The sequence below is a fragment of the Electrophorus electricus genome, chromosome 13 (genome assembly GCF_041902795.1).
Source record: "Electrophorus electricus isolate QZ-2024a chromosome 13, ASM4190279v1, whole genome shotgun sequence".
Classification (NCBI taxonomy): Eukaryota; Metazoa; Chordata; class Actinopteri; order Gymnotiformes; family Gymnotidae; genus Electrophorus; species Electrophorus electricus.
In genome coordinates, this window is record NC_137509.1 from 21,128,907 (window position 1) to 21,143,728 (window position 14,822).

General features: G+C 36.2%; 13 pseudogenes; all 13 read left to right on the forward strand.

Annotated features, from left to right (window-relative positions):
* The first annotated feature begins 435 nt into the window (after positions 1-435).
* Positions 436-554, forward strand: LOC145646757 (5S ribosomal RNA; annotated as a pseudogene).
* A 1,106-nt stretch (positions 555-1,660) lies between these two features.
* LOC145646758 (5S ribosomal RNA) lies at positions 1,661-1,779 on the forward strand (annotated as a pseudogene).
* A 1,106-nt stretch (positions 1,780-2,885) lies between these two features.
* On the forward strand, positions 2,886-3,004 carry LOC145647922 (5S ribosomal RNA; annotated as a pseudogene).
* A 1,106-nt stretch (positions 3,005-4,110) lies between these two features.
* LOC145646759 (5S ribosomal RNA) lies at positions 4,111-4,229 on the forward strand (annotated as a pseudogene).
* A 1,106-nt stretch (positions 4,230-5,335) lies between these two features.
* On the forward strand, positions 5,336-5,454 carry LOC145646760 (5S ribosomal RNA; annotated as a pseudogene).
* Positions 5,455-6,561: 1,107 nt separating this feature from the next.
* Positions 6,562-6,680, forward strand: LOC145646761 (5S ribosomal RNA; annotated as a pseudogene).
* Positions 6,681-7,786: 1,106 nt separating this feature from the next.
* Positions 7,787-7,905, forward strand: LOC145646762 (5S ribosomal RNA; annotated as a pseudogene).
* A 1,107-nt stretch (positions 7,906-9,012) lies between these two features.
* Positions 9,013-9,131, forward strand: LOC145646763 (5S ribosomal RNA; annotated as a pseudogene).
* A 791-nt stretch (positions 9,132-9,922) lies between these two features.
* On the forward strand, positions 9,923-10,041 carry LOC145648407 (5S ribosomal RNA; annotated as a pseudogene).
* Positions 10,042-12,357: 2,316 nt separating this feature from the next.
* LOC145646764 (5S ribosomal RNA) lies at positions 12,358-12,476 on the forward strand (annotated as a pseudogene).
* A 667-nt stretch (positions 12,477-13,143) lies between these two features.
* LOC145646765 (5S ribosomal RNA) lies at positions 13,144-13,262 on the forward strand (annotated as a pseudogene).
* Positions 13,263-13,835: 573 nt separating this feature from the next.
* LOC145647867 (5S ribosomal RNA) lies at positions 13,836-13,954 on the forward strand (annotated as a pseudogene).
* Positions 13,955-14,307: 353 nt separating this feature from the next.
* Positions 14,308-14,426, forward strand: LOC145647261 (5S ribosomal RNA; annotated as a pseudogene).
* The last annotated feature ends 396 nt before the right edge of the window (positions 14,427-14,822 follow it).

A 14,822-nucleotide genomic window follows, 5' to 3' on the forward strand; every position in this document is an offset into this window, starting at 1 on the left:
ACTTTAATTTACTGTCAAGATGACATGCTAGGATGTGAAATGCAGTGATTAATTAAAAAAAACTATCTGTTAGCACCTGGGAATAGCAGATGCTGTAAGTTTTTGTTGCATCACTTTACTTTAATCTGCAACTGACAAGCTTGTATGTGAAGTGTACAGATTAAATAGAAATATTTTAGTACCAGGGAATAGCAGGTGCTGTAAGATTGTTTGCATCCCTTTAATTTATGTTCAATCTATCATGTTCAAATTTGAAGTGCAGTGAATAATTAGTGCCTCATTATACCAGCTCCGTATTGTAAGCTTTTATTGCATCATTTAATTACATTCAAGATAACATTCTAGAATGTCAAGTGCAGGGATTAATAAAAAAAATTGTCAGATTGGTCTTTGATCATATTTGCTATGATTAGGCAATTTGAGTAAGTGTTTCAGGCTTACGGCCACACCAGCTTGAGAACGCCCAATCTCATCTGACCTTGGAAGCTAAGCAAGTTTGGGCCTGAATAGTACTGAGGTGGGACCCTACCTAGGAATACCAGGTGCTGTAAGCTTTTCTTGCATCACTTTAATTTACTTTCAAGCTGACATGCTCAAATGTGAAGTGCAGTGATTAATAAAAAAAACTATCTGTGAGCACCTGGGAATAGCAGATGCTGTAAGTTTTTTTTGCATCACTTTCATTTACTCTCCAACTCACATGCCTGAATGTGAAGTGCAGTGATTCCTCAAAAATCTATCTGTTAGCACCTTGGACTACGAGATGCTGTAAGCTTCTCTTGCATCACTTTAATTTACTTTCAAGATGACATGCTAGGATGTGAATTGCAGTGATTAATTAAAAAAACTATCTGTTAGCACCTGGGAATAGCAAATGCTGTAAGTTTTTGTTGCATCACTTTACTTTAATCTGCAACTGACAAGCTTGTATGTGAAGTGTACAGATTAAATAGAAATATTTTAGTACCAGGGAATAGCAGGTGCTGTAAGATTGTATTGCATCCCTTTAATTTATGTTCAAGCTATCATGTTCAAATTTGAAGTGCAGTGAATAATTAACTCAAACTATCTGTTAGCACCTGGGAATAGCAGATGCTGTAAGTTTTTTTTGCATCACTTTCATTTACTCTCCAACTCACATGCCTGAATGTGAAGTGCAGTGATTCATCAAAAAACTATATGTTAGCACATTGGACTACGAGATGCTGTAAGCTTCTCTTGCATCACTTTAATTTACTGTCAAGATGACATGCTAGGATGTGAAATGCAGTGATTAATTAAAAAAAACTATCTGTTAGCACCTGGGAATAGCAGATGCTGTAAGTTTTTGTTGCATCACTTTACTTTAATCTACAACTGACAAGCTTGTATGTGAAGTGTACAGATTAAATAGAAATATTTTAGTACCAGGGAATAGCAGGTGCTGTAAGATTGTTTGCATCCCTTTAATTTATGTTCAATCTATCATGTTCAAATTTGAAGTGCAGTGAATAATTAGTGCCTCAGTATACCAGCTCCGTATTGTAAGCTTTTATTGGATCATTTCATTACATTCAAGATAACATTCTAGAATGTCAAGTGCAGGGATTAATAAAAAAAATTGTCAGATTGGTCTTTGATCATATTTGCTATGATTAGGCAATTTGAGTAAGTGTTTAAGGCTTACGGCCACACCAGCTTGAGAACGCCCAATCTCATCTGACCTTGGAAGCTAAGCAAGTTTGGGCCTGAATAGTACTGAGGTGGGACCCTACCTAGGAATACCAGGTGCTGTAAGCTTTTCTTGCATCACTTTAATTTACTTTCAAGCTGACATGCTCAAATGTGAAGTGCAGTGATTAATAAAAAAAACTATCTGTTAGCACCTGGGAATAGCAGATGCTGTAAGTTTTTTTTGCATCACTTTCATTTACTCTCCAACTCACATGCCTGAATGTGAAGTGCAGTGATTCCTCAAAAATCTATCTGTTAGCACCTTGGACTACGAGATGCTGTAAGCTTCTCTTGCATCACTTTAATTTACTTTCAAGATGACATGCTAGGATGTGAAGTGCAGTGATTAATTAAAAAAACTATCTGTTAGCACCTGGGAATAGCAAATGCTGTAAGTTTTTGTTGCATCACTTTACTTTAATCTGCAACTGACAAGCTTGTATGTGAAGTGTACAGATTAAATAGAAATATTTTAGTACCAGGGAATAGCAGGTGCTGTAAGATTGTATTGCATCCCTTTAATTTATGTTCAAGCTATCATGTTCAAATTTGAAGTGCAGTGAATAATTAACTCAAACTATCTGTTAGCACCTGGGAATAGCAGATGCTGTAAGTTTTTTTTGCATCACTTTCATTTACTCTCCAACTCACATGCCTGAATGTGAAGTGCAGTGATTCATCAAAAAACTATATGTTAGCACATTGGACTACGAGATGCTGTAAGCTTCTCTTGCATCACTTTAATTTACTGTCAAGATGACATGCTAGGATGTGAAATGCAGTGATTAATTAAAAAAAACTATCTGTTAGCACCTGGGAATAGCAGATGCTGTAAGTTTTTGTTGCATCACTTTACTTTAATCTGCAACTGACAAGCTTGTATGTGAAGTGTACAGATTAAATAGAAATATTTTAGTACCAGGGAATAGCAGGTGCTGTAAGATTGTTTGCATCCCTTTAATTTATGTTCAATCTATCATGTTCAAATTCGAAGTGCAGTGAATAATTAGTGCCTCAGTATACCAGCTCCGTATTGTAAGCTTTTATTGCATCATTTAATTACATTCAAGATAACATTCTAGAATGTCAAGTGCAGGGATTAATAAAAAAAATTGTCAGATTGGTCTTTGATCATATTTGCTATGATTAGGCAATTTGAGTAAGTGTTTAAGGCTTACGGCCACACCAGCTTGAGAACGCTCAATCTCATCTGACCTTGGAAGCTAAGCAAGTTTGGGCCTGAATAGTACTGAGGTGGGACCCTACCTAGGAATACCAGGTGCTGTAAGCTTTTCTTGCATCACTTTAATTTACTTTCAAGCTGACATGCTCAAATGTGAAGTGCAGTGATTAATAAAAAAAACTATCTGTTAGCACCTGGGAATAGCAGATGCTGTAAGTTTTTTTTGCATCACTTTCATTTACTCTCCAACTCACATGCCTGAATGTGAAGTGCAGTGATTCCTCAAAAATCTATCTGTTAGCACCTTGGACTACGAGATGCTGTAAGCTTCTCTTGCATCACTTTAATTTACTTTCAAGATGACATGCTAGGATGTGAAGTGCAGTGATTAATTAAAAAAACTATCTGTTAGCACCTGGGAATAGCAAATGCTGTAAGTTTTTGTTGCATCACTTTACTTTAATCTGCAACTGACAAGCTTGTATGTGAAGTGTACAGATTAAATAGAAATATTTTAGTACCAGGGAATAGCAGGTGCTGTAAGATTGTATTGCATCCCTTTAATTTATGTTCAAGCTATCATGTTCAAATTTGAAGTGCAGTGAATAATTAACTCAAACTATCTGTTAGCACCTGGGAATAGCAGATGCTGTAAGTTTTTTTTGCATCACTTTCATTTACTCTCCAACTCACATGCCTGAATGTGAAGTGCAGTGATTCATCAAAAAACTATATGTTAGCACATTGGACTACGAGATGCTGTAAGCTTCTCTTGCATCACTTTAATTTACTGTCAAGATGACATGCTAGGATGTGAAATGCAGTGATTAATTAAAAAAAACTATCTGTTAGCACCTGGGAATAGCAGATGCTGTAAGTTTTTGTTGCATCACTTTACTTTAATCTACAACTGACAAGCTTGTATGTGAAGTGTACAGATTAAATAGAAATATTTTAGTACCAGGGAATAGCAGGTGCTGTAAGATTGTTTGCATCCCTTTAATTTATGTTCAATCTATCATGTTCAAATTTGAAGTGCAGTGAATAATTTGTGCCTCAGTATACCAGCTCCGTATTGTAAGCTTTTATTGCATCATTTAATTACATTCAAGATAACATTCTAGAATGTCAAGTGCAGGGATTAATAAAAAAAATTGTCAGATTGGTCTTTGATCATATTTGCTATGATTAGGCAATTTGAGTAAGTGTTTAAGGCTTACGGCCACACCAGCTTGAGAACGCCCAATCTCATCTGACCTTGGAAGCTAAGCAAGTTTGGGCCTGAATAGTACTGAGGTGGGACCCTACCTAGGAATACCAGGTGCTGTAAGCTTTTCTTGCATCACTTTAATTTACTTTCAAGCTGACATGCTCAAATGTGAAGTGCAGTGATTAATAAAAAAAACTATCTGTTAGCACCTGGGAATAGCAGATGCTGTAAGTTTTTTTTGCATCACTTTCATTTACTCTCCAACTCACATGCCTGAATGTGAAGTGCAGTGATTCCTCAAAAATCTATCTGTTAGCACCTTGGACTACGAGATGCTGTAAGCTTCTCTTGCATCACTTTAATTTACTTTCAAGATGACATGCTAGGATGTGAAGTGCAGTGATTAATTAAAAAAACTATCTGTTAGCACCTGGGAATAGCAAATGCTGTAAGTTTTTGTTGCATCACTTTACTTTAATCTGCAACTGACAAGCTTGTATGTGAAGTGTACAGATTAAATAGAAATATTTTAGTACCAGGGAATAGCAGGTGCTGTAAGATTGTATTGCATCCCTTTAATTTATGTTCAAGCTATCATGTCTAAATTTGAAGTGCAGTGAATAATTAACTCAAACTATCTGTTAGCACCTGGGAATAGCAGATGCTGTAAGTTTTTTTTGCATCACTTTCATTTACTCTCCAACTCACATGCCTGAATGTGAAGTGCAGTGATTCATCAAAAAACTATATGTTAGCACATTGGACTACGAGATGCTGTAAGCTTCTCTTGCATCACTTTAATTTACTGTCAAGATGACATGCTAGGATGTGAAATGCAGTGATTAATTAAAAAAAACTATCTGTTAGCACCTGGGAATAGCAGATGCTGTAAGTTTTTGTTGCATCACTTTACTTTAATCTACAACTGACAAGCTTGTATGTGAAGTGTACAGATTAAATAGAAATATTTTAGTACCAGGGAATAGCAGGTGCTGTAAGATTGTTTGCATCCCTTTAATTTATGTTCAATCTATCATGTTCAAATTTGAAGTGCAGTGAATAATTAGTGCCTCAGTATACCAGCTCCGTATTGTAAGCTTTTATTGCATCATTTAATTACATTCAAGATAACATTCTAGAATGTCAAGTGCAGGGATTAATAAAAAAAATTGTCAGATTGGTCTTTGATCATATTTGCTATGATTAGGCAATTTGAGTAAGTGTTTAAGGCTTACGGCCACACCAGCTTGAGAACGCCCAATCTCATCTGACCTTGGAAGCTAAGCAAGTTTGGGCCTGAATAGTACTGAGGTGGGACCCTACCTAGGAATACCAGGTGCTGTAAGCTTTTCTTGCATCACTTTAATTTACTTTCAAGCTGACATGCTCAAATGTGAAGTGCAGTGATTAATATAAAAAACTATCTGTTAGCACCTGGGAATAGCAGATGCTGTAAGTTTTTTTTGCATCACTTTCATTTACTCTCCTACTCACATGCCTGAATGTGAAGTGCAGTGATTCCTCAAAAATCTATCTGTTAGCATCTTGGACTACGAGATGCTGTAAGCTTCTCTTGCATCACTTTAATTTACTTTCAAGATGACATGCTAGGATGTGAATTGCAGTGATTAATTAAAAAAAACTATCTGTTAGCACCTGGGAATAGCAAATGCTGTAAGTTTTTGTTGCATCACTTTACTTTAATCTGCAACTGACAAGCTTGTATGTGAAGTGTACAGATTAAATAGAAATATTTTAGTACCAGGGAATAGCAGGTGCTGTAAGATTGTATTGCATCCCTTTAATTTATGTTCAAGCTATCATGTTCAAATTTGAAGTGCAGTGAATAATTAACTCAAACTATCTGTTAGCACCTGGGAATAGCAGATGCTGTAAGTTTTTTTTGCATCACTTTCATTTACTCTCCAACTCACATGCCTGAATGTGAAGTGCAGTGATTCATCAAAAAACTATATGTTAGCACATTGGACTACGAGATGCTGTAAGCTTCTCTTGCATCACTTTAATTTACTGTCAAGATGACATGCTAGGATGTGAAATGCAGTGATTAATTAAAAAAAACTATCTGTTAGCACCTGGGAATAGCAGATGCTGTAAGTTTTTGTTGCATCACTTTACTTTAATCTGCAACTGACAAGCTTGTATGTGAAGTGTACAGATTAAATAGAAATATTTTAGTACCAGGGAATAGCAGGTGCTGTAAGATTGTTTGCATCCCTTTAATTTATGTTCAATCTATCATGTTCAAATTTGAAGTGCAGTGAATAATTAGTGCCTCAGTATACCAGCTCCGTATTGTAAGCTTTTATTGCATCATTTAATTACATTCAAGATAACATTCTAGAATGTCAAGTGCAGGGATTAATAAAAAAAATTGTCAGATTGGTCTTTGATCATATTTGCTATGATTAGGCAATTTGAGTAAGTGTTTAAGGCTTACGGCCACACCAGCTTGAGAACGCCCAATCTCATCTGACCTTGGAAGCTAAGCAAGTTTGGGCCTGAATAGTACTGAGGTGGGACCCTACCTAGGAATACCAGGTGCTGTAAGCTTTTCTTGCATCACTTTAATTTACTTTCAAGCTGACATGCTCAAATGTGAAGTGCAGTGATTAATAAAAAAAACTATCTGTTAGCACCTGGGAATAGCAGATGCTGTAAGTTTTTTTTGCATCACTTTCATTTACTCTCCAACTCACATGCCTGAATGTGAAGTGCAGTGATTCCTCAAAAATCTATCTGTTAGCACCTTGGACTACGAGATGCTGTAAGCTTCTCTTGCATCACTTTAATTTACTTTCAAGATGACATGCTAGGATGTGAATTGCAGTGATTAATTAAAAAAACTATCTGTTAGCACCTGGGAATAGCAAATGCTGTAAGTTTTTGTTGCATCACTTTACTTTAATCTGCAACTGACAAGCTTGTATGTGAAGTGTACAGATTAAATAGAAATATTTTAGTACCAGGGAATAGCAGGTGCTGTAAGATTGTATTGCATCCCTTTAATTTATGTTCAAGCTATCATGTTCAAATTTGAAGTGCAGTGAATAATTAACTCAAACTATCTGTTAGCACCTGGGAATAGCAGATGCTGTAATTTTTTTTTGCATCACTTTCATTTACTCTCCAACTCACGTGCCTGAATGTGAAGTGCAGTGATTCATCAAAAAACTATATGTTAGCACATTGGACTACGAGATGCTGTAAGCTTCTCTTGCATCACTTTAATTTACTGTCAAGATGACATGCTAGGATGTGAAATGCAGTGATTAATTAAAAAAAACTATCTGTTAGCACCTGGGAATAGCAGATGCTGTAAGTTTTTGTTGCATCACTTTACTTTAATCTACAACTGACAAGCTTGTATGTGAAGTGTACAGATTAAATAGAAATATTTTAGTACCAGGGAATAGCAGGTGCTGTAAGATTGTTTGCATCCCTTTAATTTATGTTCAATCTATCATGTTCAAATTTGAAGTGCAGTGAATAATTAGTGCCTCAGTATACCAGCTCCGTATTGTAAGCTTTTATTGCATCATTTAATTACATTCAAGATAACATTCTAGAATGTCAAGTGCAGGGATTAATAAAAAAAATTGTCAGATTGGTCTTTGATCATATTTGCTATGATTAGGCAATTTGAGTAAGTGTTTAAGGCTTACGGCCACACCAGCTTGAGAACGCCCAATCTCATCTGACCTTGGAAGCTAAGCAAGTTTGGGCCTGAATAGTACTGAGGTGGGACCCTACCTAGGAATACCAGGTGCTGTAAGCTTTTCTTGCATCACTTTAATTTACTTTCAAGCTGACATGCTCAAATGTGAAGTGCAGTGATTAATATAAAAAACTATCTGTTAGCACCTGGGAATAGCAGATGCTGTAAGTTTTTTTTGCATCACTTTCATTTACTCTCCTACTCACATGCCTGAATGTGAAGTGCAGTGATTCCTCAAAAATCTATCTGTTAGCATCTTGGACTACGAGATGCTGTAAGCTTCTCTTGCATCACTTTAATTTACTTTCAAGATGACATGCTAGGATGTGAATTGCAGTGATTAATTAAAAAAAACTATCTGTTAGCACCTGGGAATAGCAAATGCTGTAAGTTTTTGTTGCATCACTTTACTTTAATCTGCAACTGACAAGCTTGTATGTGAAGTGTACAGATTAAATAGAAATATTTTAGTACCAGGGAATAGCAGGTGCTGTAAGATTGTATTGCATCCCTTTAATTTATGTTCAAGCTATCATGTTCAAATTTGAAGTGCAGTGAATAATTAACTCAAACTATCTGTTAGCACCTGGGAATAGCAGATGCTGTAAGTTTTTTTTGCATCACTTTCATTTACTCTCCAACTCACATGCCTGAATGTGAAGTGCAGTGATTCATCAAAAAACTATATGTTAGCACATTGGACTACGAGATGCTGTAAGCTTCTCTTGCATCACTTTAATTTACTGTCAAGATGACATGCTAGGATGTGAAATGCAGTGATTAATTAAAAAAAACTATCTGTTAGCACCTGGGAATAGCAGATGCTGTAAGTTTTTGTTGCATCACTTTACTTTAATCTGCAACTGACAAGCTTGTATGTGAAGTGTACAGATTAAATAGAAATATTTTAGTACCAGGGAATAGCAGGTGCTGTAAGATTGTTTGCATCCCTTTAATTTATGTTCAATCTATCATGTTCAAATTTGAAGTGCAGTGAATAATTAGTGCCTCAGTATACCAGCTCCGTATTGTAAGCTTTTATTGCATCATTTAATTACATTCAAGATAACATTCTAGAATGTCAAGTGCAGGGATTAATAAAAAAAATTGTCAGATTGGTCTTTGATCATATTTGCTATGATTAGGCAATTTGAGTAAGTGTTTAAGGCTTACGGCCACACCAGCTTGAGAACGCCCAATCTCATCTGACCTTGGAAGCTAAGCAAGTTTGGGCCTGAATAGTACTGAGGTGGGACCCTACCTAGGAATACCAGGTGCTGTAAGCTTTTCTTGCATCACTTTAATTTACTTTCAAGCTGACATGCTCAAATGTGAAGTGCAGTGATTAATAAAAAAAACTATCTGTTAGCACCTGGGAATAGCAGATGCTGTAAGTTTTTTTTGCATCACTTTCATTTACTCTCCAACTCACATGCCTGAATGTGAAGTGCAGTGATTCCTCAAAAATCTATCTGTTAGCACCTTGGACTACGAGATGCTGTAAGCTTCTCTTGCATCACTTTAATTTACTTTCAAGATGACATGCTAGGATGTGAATTGCAGTGATTAATTAAAAAAACTATCTGTTAGCACCTGGGAATAGCAAATGCTGTAAGTTTTTGTTGCATCACTTTACTTTAATCTGCAACTGACAAGCTTGTATGTGAAGTGTACAGATTAAATAGAAATATTTTAGTACCAGGGAATAGCAGGTGCTGTAAGATTGTATTGCATCCCTTTAATTTATGTTCAAGCTATCATGTTCAAATTTGAAGTGCAGTGAATAATTAACTCAAACTATCTGTTAGCACCTGGGAATAGCAGATGCTGTAATTTTTTTTTGCATCACTTTCATTTACTCTCCAACTCACGTGCCTGAATGTGAAGTGCAGTGATTCATCAAAAAACTGTCTGTTACTTCCTCCGTATACCAGATGTTGTAAGCTTTTATTGCATCATTTAATTTACATTCAAGATAACATTCTAGAATGTCAATTGCAGGGATTAATAAAAAAAATTGTCAGATTGGTCTTTGATCATATTTGCTATGATTAGGCAATTTGAGTAAGTGTTTAAGGCTTACGGCCACACCAGTTTGAGAATGCCCAATCTCATCTGACCTTGGAAGCTAAGCAAGTTTGGGCCTGGATAGTACTGAGGTGGGACCCTACCTAGGAATACCAGGTGCTGTAAGCTTTTCTTCCATCACTTTAATTTACTTTCAAGCTGACATGCTCAAATGTGAAGTGCAGTGATTAATAAAAAAAACTATCTGTTAGCACCTGGGAATAGCAGGTGCTGTAAGATTGTATTGCATCCCTTTAATTTATGTTCAAGCTATCATGTTCAAATTTGAAGTGCAGTGAATAATTAACTCAAACTATCTGTTAGCACCTGGGAATAGCAGATGCTGTAAGTTTTTTTTGCATCACTTTCATTTACTCTCCAACTCACATGCCTGAATGTGAAGTGCAGTGATTCATCAAAAAACTATATGTTAGCACATTGGACTACGAGATGCTGTAAGCTTCTCTTGCATCACTTTAATTTACTGTCAAGATGACATGCTAGGATGTGAAATGCAGTGATTAATTAAAAAAACTATCTGTTAGCACCTGGGAATAGCAGATGCTGTAAGTTTTTGTTGCATCACTTTACTTTAATCTGCAACTGACAAGCTTGTATGTGAAGTGTACAGATTAAATAGAAATATTTTAGTACCAGGGAATAGCAGGTGCTGTAAGATTGTATTGCATCCCTTTAATTTATGTTCAAGCTATCATGTTCAAATTTGAAGTGCAATGAATAATTAACTCAAACTATCTGTTAGCACCTGGGAATAGCAGATGCTGTAAGTTTTTTTTGCATCACTTTCATTTACTCTCCAACTCACATGCCTGAATGTGAAGTGCAGTGATTCATCAAAAAACTATATGTTAGCACATTGGACTACGAGATGCTGTAAGCTTCTCTTGCATCACTTTAATTTACTGTCAAGATGACATGCTAGGATGTGAAGTGCAGTGATTAATTAAAAAAACTATCTGTTAGCACCTGGGAATAGCAAATGCTGTAAGTTTTTGTTGCATCACTTTACTTTAATCTGCAACTGACAAGCTTGTATGTGAAGTGTACAGATTAAATAGAAATATTTTAGTACCAGGGAATAGCAGGTGCTGTACGATTGTATTGCATCCCTTTAATTTATGTTCAAGCTATCATGTTCAAATTTGAAGTGCAGTGAATAATTAACTCAAACTATCTGTTAGCACCTGGGAATAGCAGATGCTGTAAGTTTTTTTTGCATCACTTTCATTTACTCTCCAACTCACATGCCTGAATGTGAAGTGCAGTGATTCATCAAAAAACTATATGTTAGCACATTGGACTACGAGATGCTGTAAGCTTCTCTTGCATCACTTTAATTTACTGTCAAGATGACATGCTAGGATGTGAAATGCAGTGATTAATAAAAAAAACTATCTGTTAGCACCTGGGAATAGCAGATGCTGTAAGTTTTTTTTGCATCACTTTCATTTACTCTCCAACTCACATGCCTGAATGTGAAGTGCAGTGATTCCTCAAAAATCTATCTGTTAGCACCTTGGACTACGAGATGCTGTAAGCTTCTCTTGCATCACTTTAATTTACTTTCAAGATGACATGCTAGGATGTGAAGTGCAGTGATTAATTAAAAAAACTATCTGTTAGCACCTGGGAATAGCAAATGCTGTAAGTTTTTGTTGCATCACTTTACTTTAATCTGCAACTGACAAGCTTGTATGTGAAGTGTACAGATTAAATAGAAATATTTTAGTACCAGGGAATAGCAGGTGCTGTAAGATTGTATTGCATCCCTTTAATTTATGTTCAAGCTATCATGTTCAAATTTGAAGTGCAGTGAATAATTAACTCAGACTATCTGTTAGCACCTGGGAATAGCAGATGCTGTAAGTTTTTTTTGCATCACTTTCATTTACTCTCCAACTCACATGCCTGAATGTGAAGTGCAGTGATTCATCACAAAACTATATGTTAGCACATTGGACTACGAGATGCTGTAAGCTTCTCTTGCATCACTTTAATTTACTGTCAAGATGACATGCTAGGATGTGAAATGCAGTGATTAATTAAAAAAACTATCTGTTAGCACCTGGGAATAGCAGATGCTGTAAGTTTTTGTTGCATCACTTTACTTTAATCTGCAACTGACAAGCTTGTATGTGAAGTGTACAGATTAAATAGAAATATTTTAGTACCAGGGAATAGCAGGTGCTGTAAGATTGTTTGCATCCCTTTAATTTATGTTCAAGCTATCATGTTCAAATTTGAAGTGCAGTGAATAATTAGTGCCTCCGTATACCAGCTCCGTATTGTAAGCTTTTATTGCATCATTTAATTACATTCAAGATAACATTCTAGAATGTCAAGTGCAGGGATTAATAAAAAAAATTGTCAGATTGGGCTTTGATCATATTTGCTATGATTAGGCAATTTGAGTAAGTGTTTAAGGCTTACGGCCACACCAGCTTGAGAACGCCCAATCTCATCTGACCTTGGAAGCTAAGCAAGTTTGGGCCTGAATAGTACTGAGGTGGGACCCTACCTAGGAATACCAGGTGCTGTAAGCTTTTCTTGCATCACTTTAATTTACTTTCAAGCTGACATGCTCAAATGTGAAGTGCAGTGATTAATAAAAAAAACTATCTGTTAGCACCTGGGAATAGCAGATGCTGTAAGTTTTTTTTGCATCACTTTCATTTACTCTCCAACTCACATGCCTGAATGTGAAGTGCAGTGATTCCTCAAAAATCTATCTGTTAGCACCTTGGACTACGAGATGCTGTAAGCTTCTCTTGCATCACTTTAATTTACTTTCAAGATGACATGCTAGGATGTGAAGTGCAGTGATTAATTAAAAAAAACTATCTGTTAGCACCTGGGAATAGCAGATGCTGTAAGTTTTTGTTGCATCACTTTACTTTAATCTACAACTGACAAGCTTGTATGTGAAGTGTACAGATTAAATAGAAATATTTTAGTACCAGGGAATAGCAGGTGCTGTAAGATTGTTTGCATCCCTTTAATTTATGTTCAATCTATCATGTTCAAATTTGAAGTGCAGTGAATAATTAGTGCCTCAGTATACCAGCTCCGTATTGTAAGCTTTTATTGGATCATTTAATTACATTCAAGATAACATTCTAGAATGTCAAGTGCAGGGATTAATAAAAAAAATTGTCAGATTGGTCTTTGATCATATTTGCTATGATTAGGCAATTTGAGTAAGTGTTTAAGGCTTACGGCCACACCAGCTTGAGAACGCCCAATCTCATCTGACCTTGGAAGCTAAGCAAGTTTGGGCCTGAATAGTACTGAGGTGGGACCCTACCTAGGAATACCAGGTGCTGTAAGCTTTTCTTGCATCACTTTAATTTACTTTCAAGCTGACATGCTCAAATGTGAAGTGCAGTGATTAATAAAAAAAACTATCTGTTAGCACCTGGGAATAGCAGATGCTGTAAGTTTTTTTTGCATCACTTTCATTTACTCTCCAACTCACATGCCTGAATGTGAAGTGCAGTGATTCCTCAAAAATCTATCTGTTAGCACCTTGGACTACGAGATGCTGTAAGCTTCTCTTGCATCACTTTAATTTACTTTCAAGATGACATGCTAGGATGTGAAGTGCAGTGATTAATTAAAAAAACTATCTGTTAGCACCTGGGAATAGCAAATGCTGTAAGTTTTTGTTGCATCACTTTCATTTACTCTCCAACTCACATGCCTGAATGTGAAGTGCAGTGATTCATCAAAAAACTGTCTGTTAGTGCCTCCGTATACCAGATGTTGTAAGCTTTTATTGCATCATTTAATTTACATTCAAGATAACATTCTAGAATGTCAAGTGCAGGGATTAATAAAAAAAATTGTCAGATTGGTCTTTGATCATATTTGCTATGATTAGGCAATTTGAGTAAGTGTTTAAGGCTTACGGCCACACCAGCTTGAGAACGTCCAATCTCATCTGACCTTGGAAGCTAAGCAAGTTTGGGCCTGGATAGTACTGAGGTGGGACTCTACCTAGGAATACCAGGTGCTGTAAGCTCTTCTTGCATCACTTTAATTTACTTTCAAGCTGACATGCTCAAATGTGAAGTGCAGTGATTAATAAAAAAAAACTATCTGTTAGCACCTGGGAATAGCCGATGCTGTAAGTTTTTTTTGCATCACTTTCATTTACTCTCCAACTCACATGCCTGAATGTGAAGTGCAGTGATTCATCAAAAAACTGTCTGTTAGTGCCTCCGTATACCAGATGTTGTAAGCTTTTATTGCATCATTTAATTTACATTCAAGATAACATTCTAGAATGTCAATTGCAGGGATTAATAAAAAAAATTGTCAGATTGGTCTTTGATCATATTTGCTATTATTAGGCAATTTGAGTAAGTGTTTAAGGCTTACGGCCACACCAGCTTGAGAACGCCCAATCTCATCTGACCTTGGAAGCTAAACAAGTTTGGGCCTGGATAGTACTGAGGTGGGACCCTACCTAGGAATACCAGGTGCTGTAAGCTTTTCTTGCATCACTTTAATTTACTTTCAAGCTGACATGCTCAAATGTGAAGTGCAGTGATTAATAAAAAAAACTATCTGTTAGCACCTGGGAATAGCAGATGCTGTAAGTTTTTTTTGCATCACTTTCATTTACTCTCCAACTCACATGCCTGAATGTGAAGTGCAGTTAGTCATCAAAAATCTATCTGTTAGCACCTTGGACTACGAGATGCTGTAAGCTTCTCTTGCATCACTTTAATTTACTTTCAAGATGACATGCTAGGATGTGAAGTGCAGTGATTAATTAAAAAAACTATCTGTTAGCACCTGGGAATAGCCGATGCTGTAAGTTTTTTTTGCATCACTTTCATTTACTCTCCAACTCACATGCCTGAATGTGAAGTGCAGTGATTCAT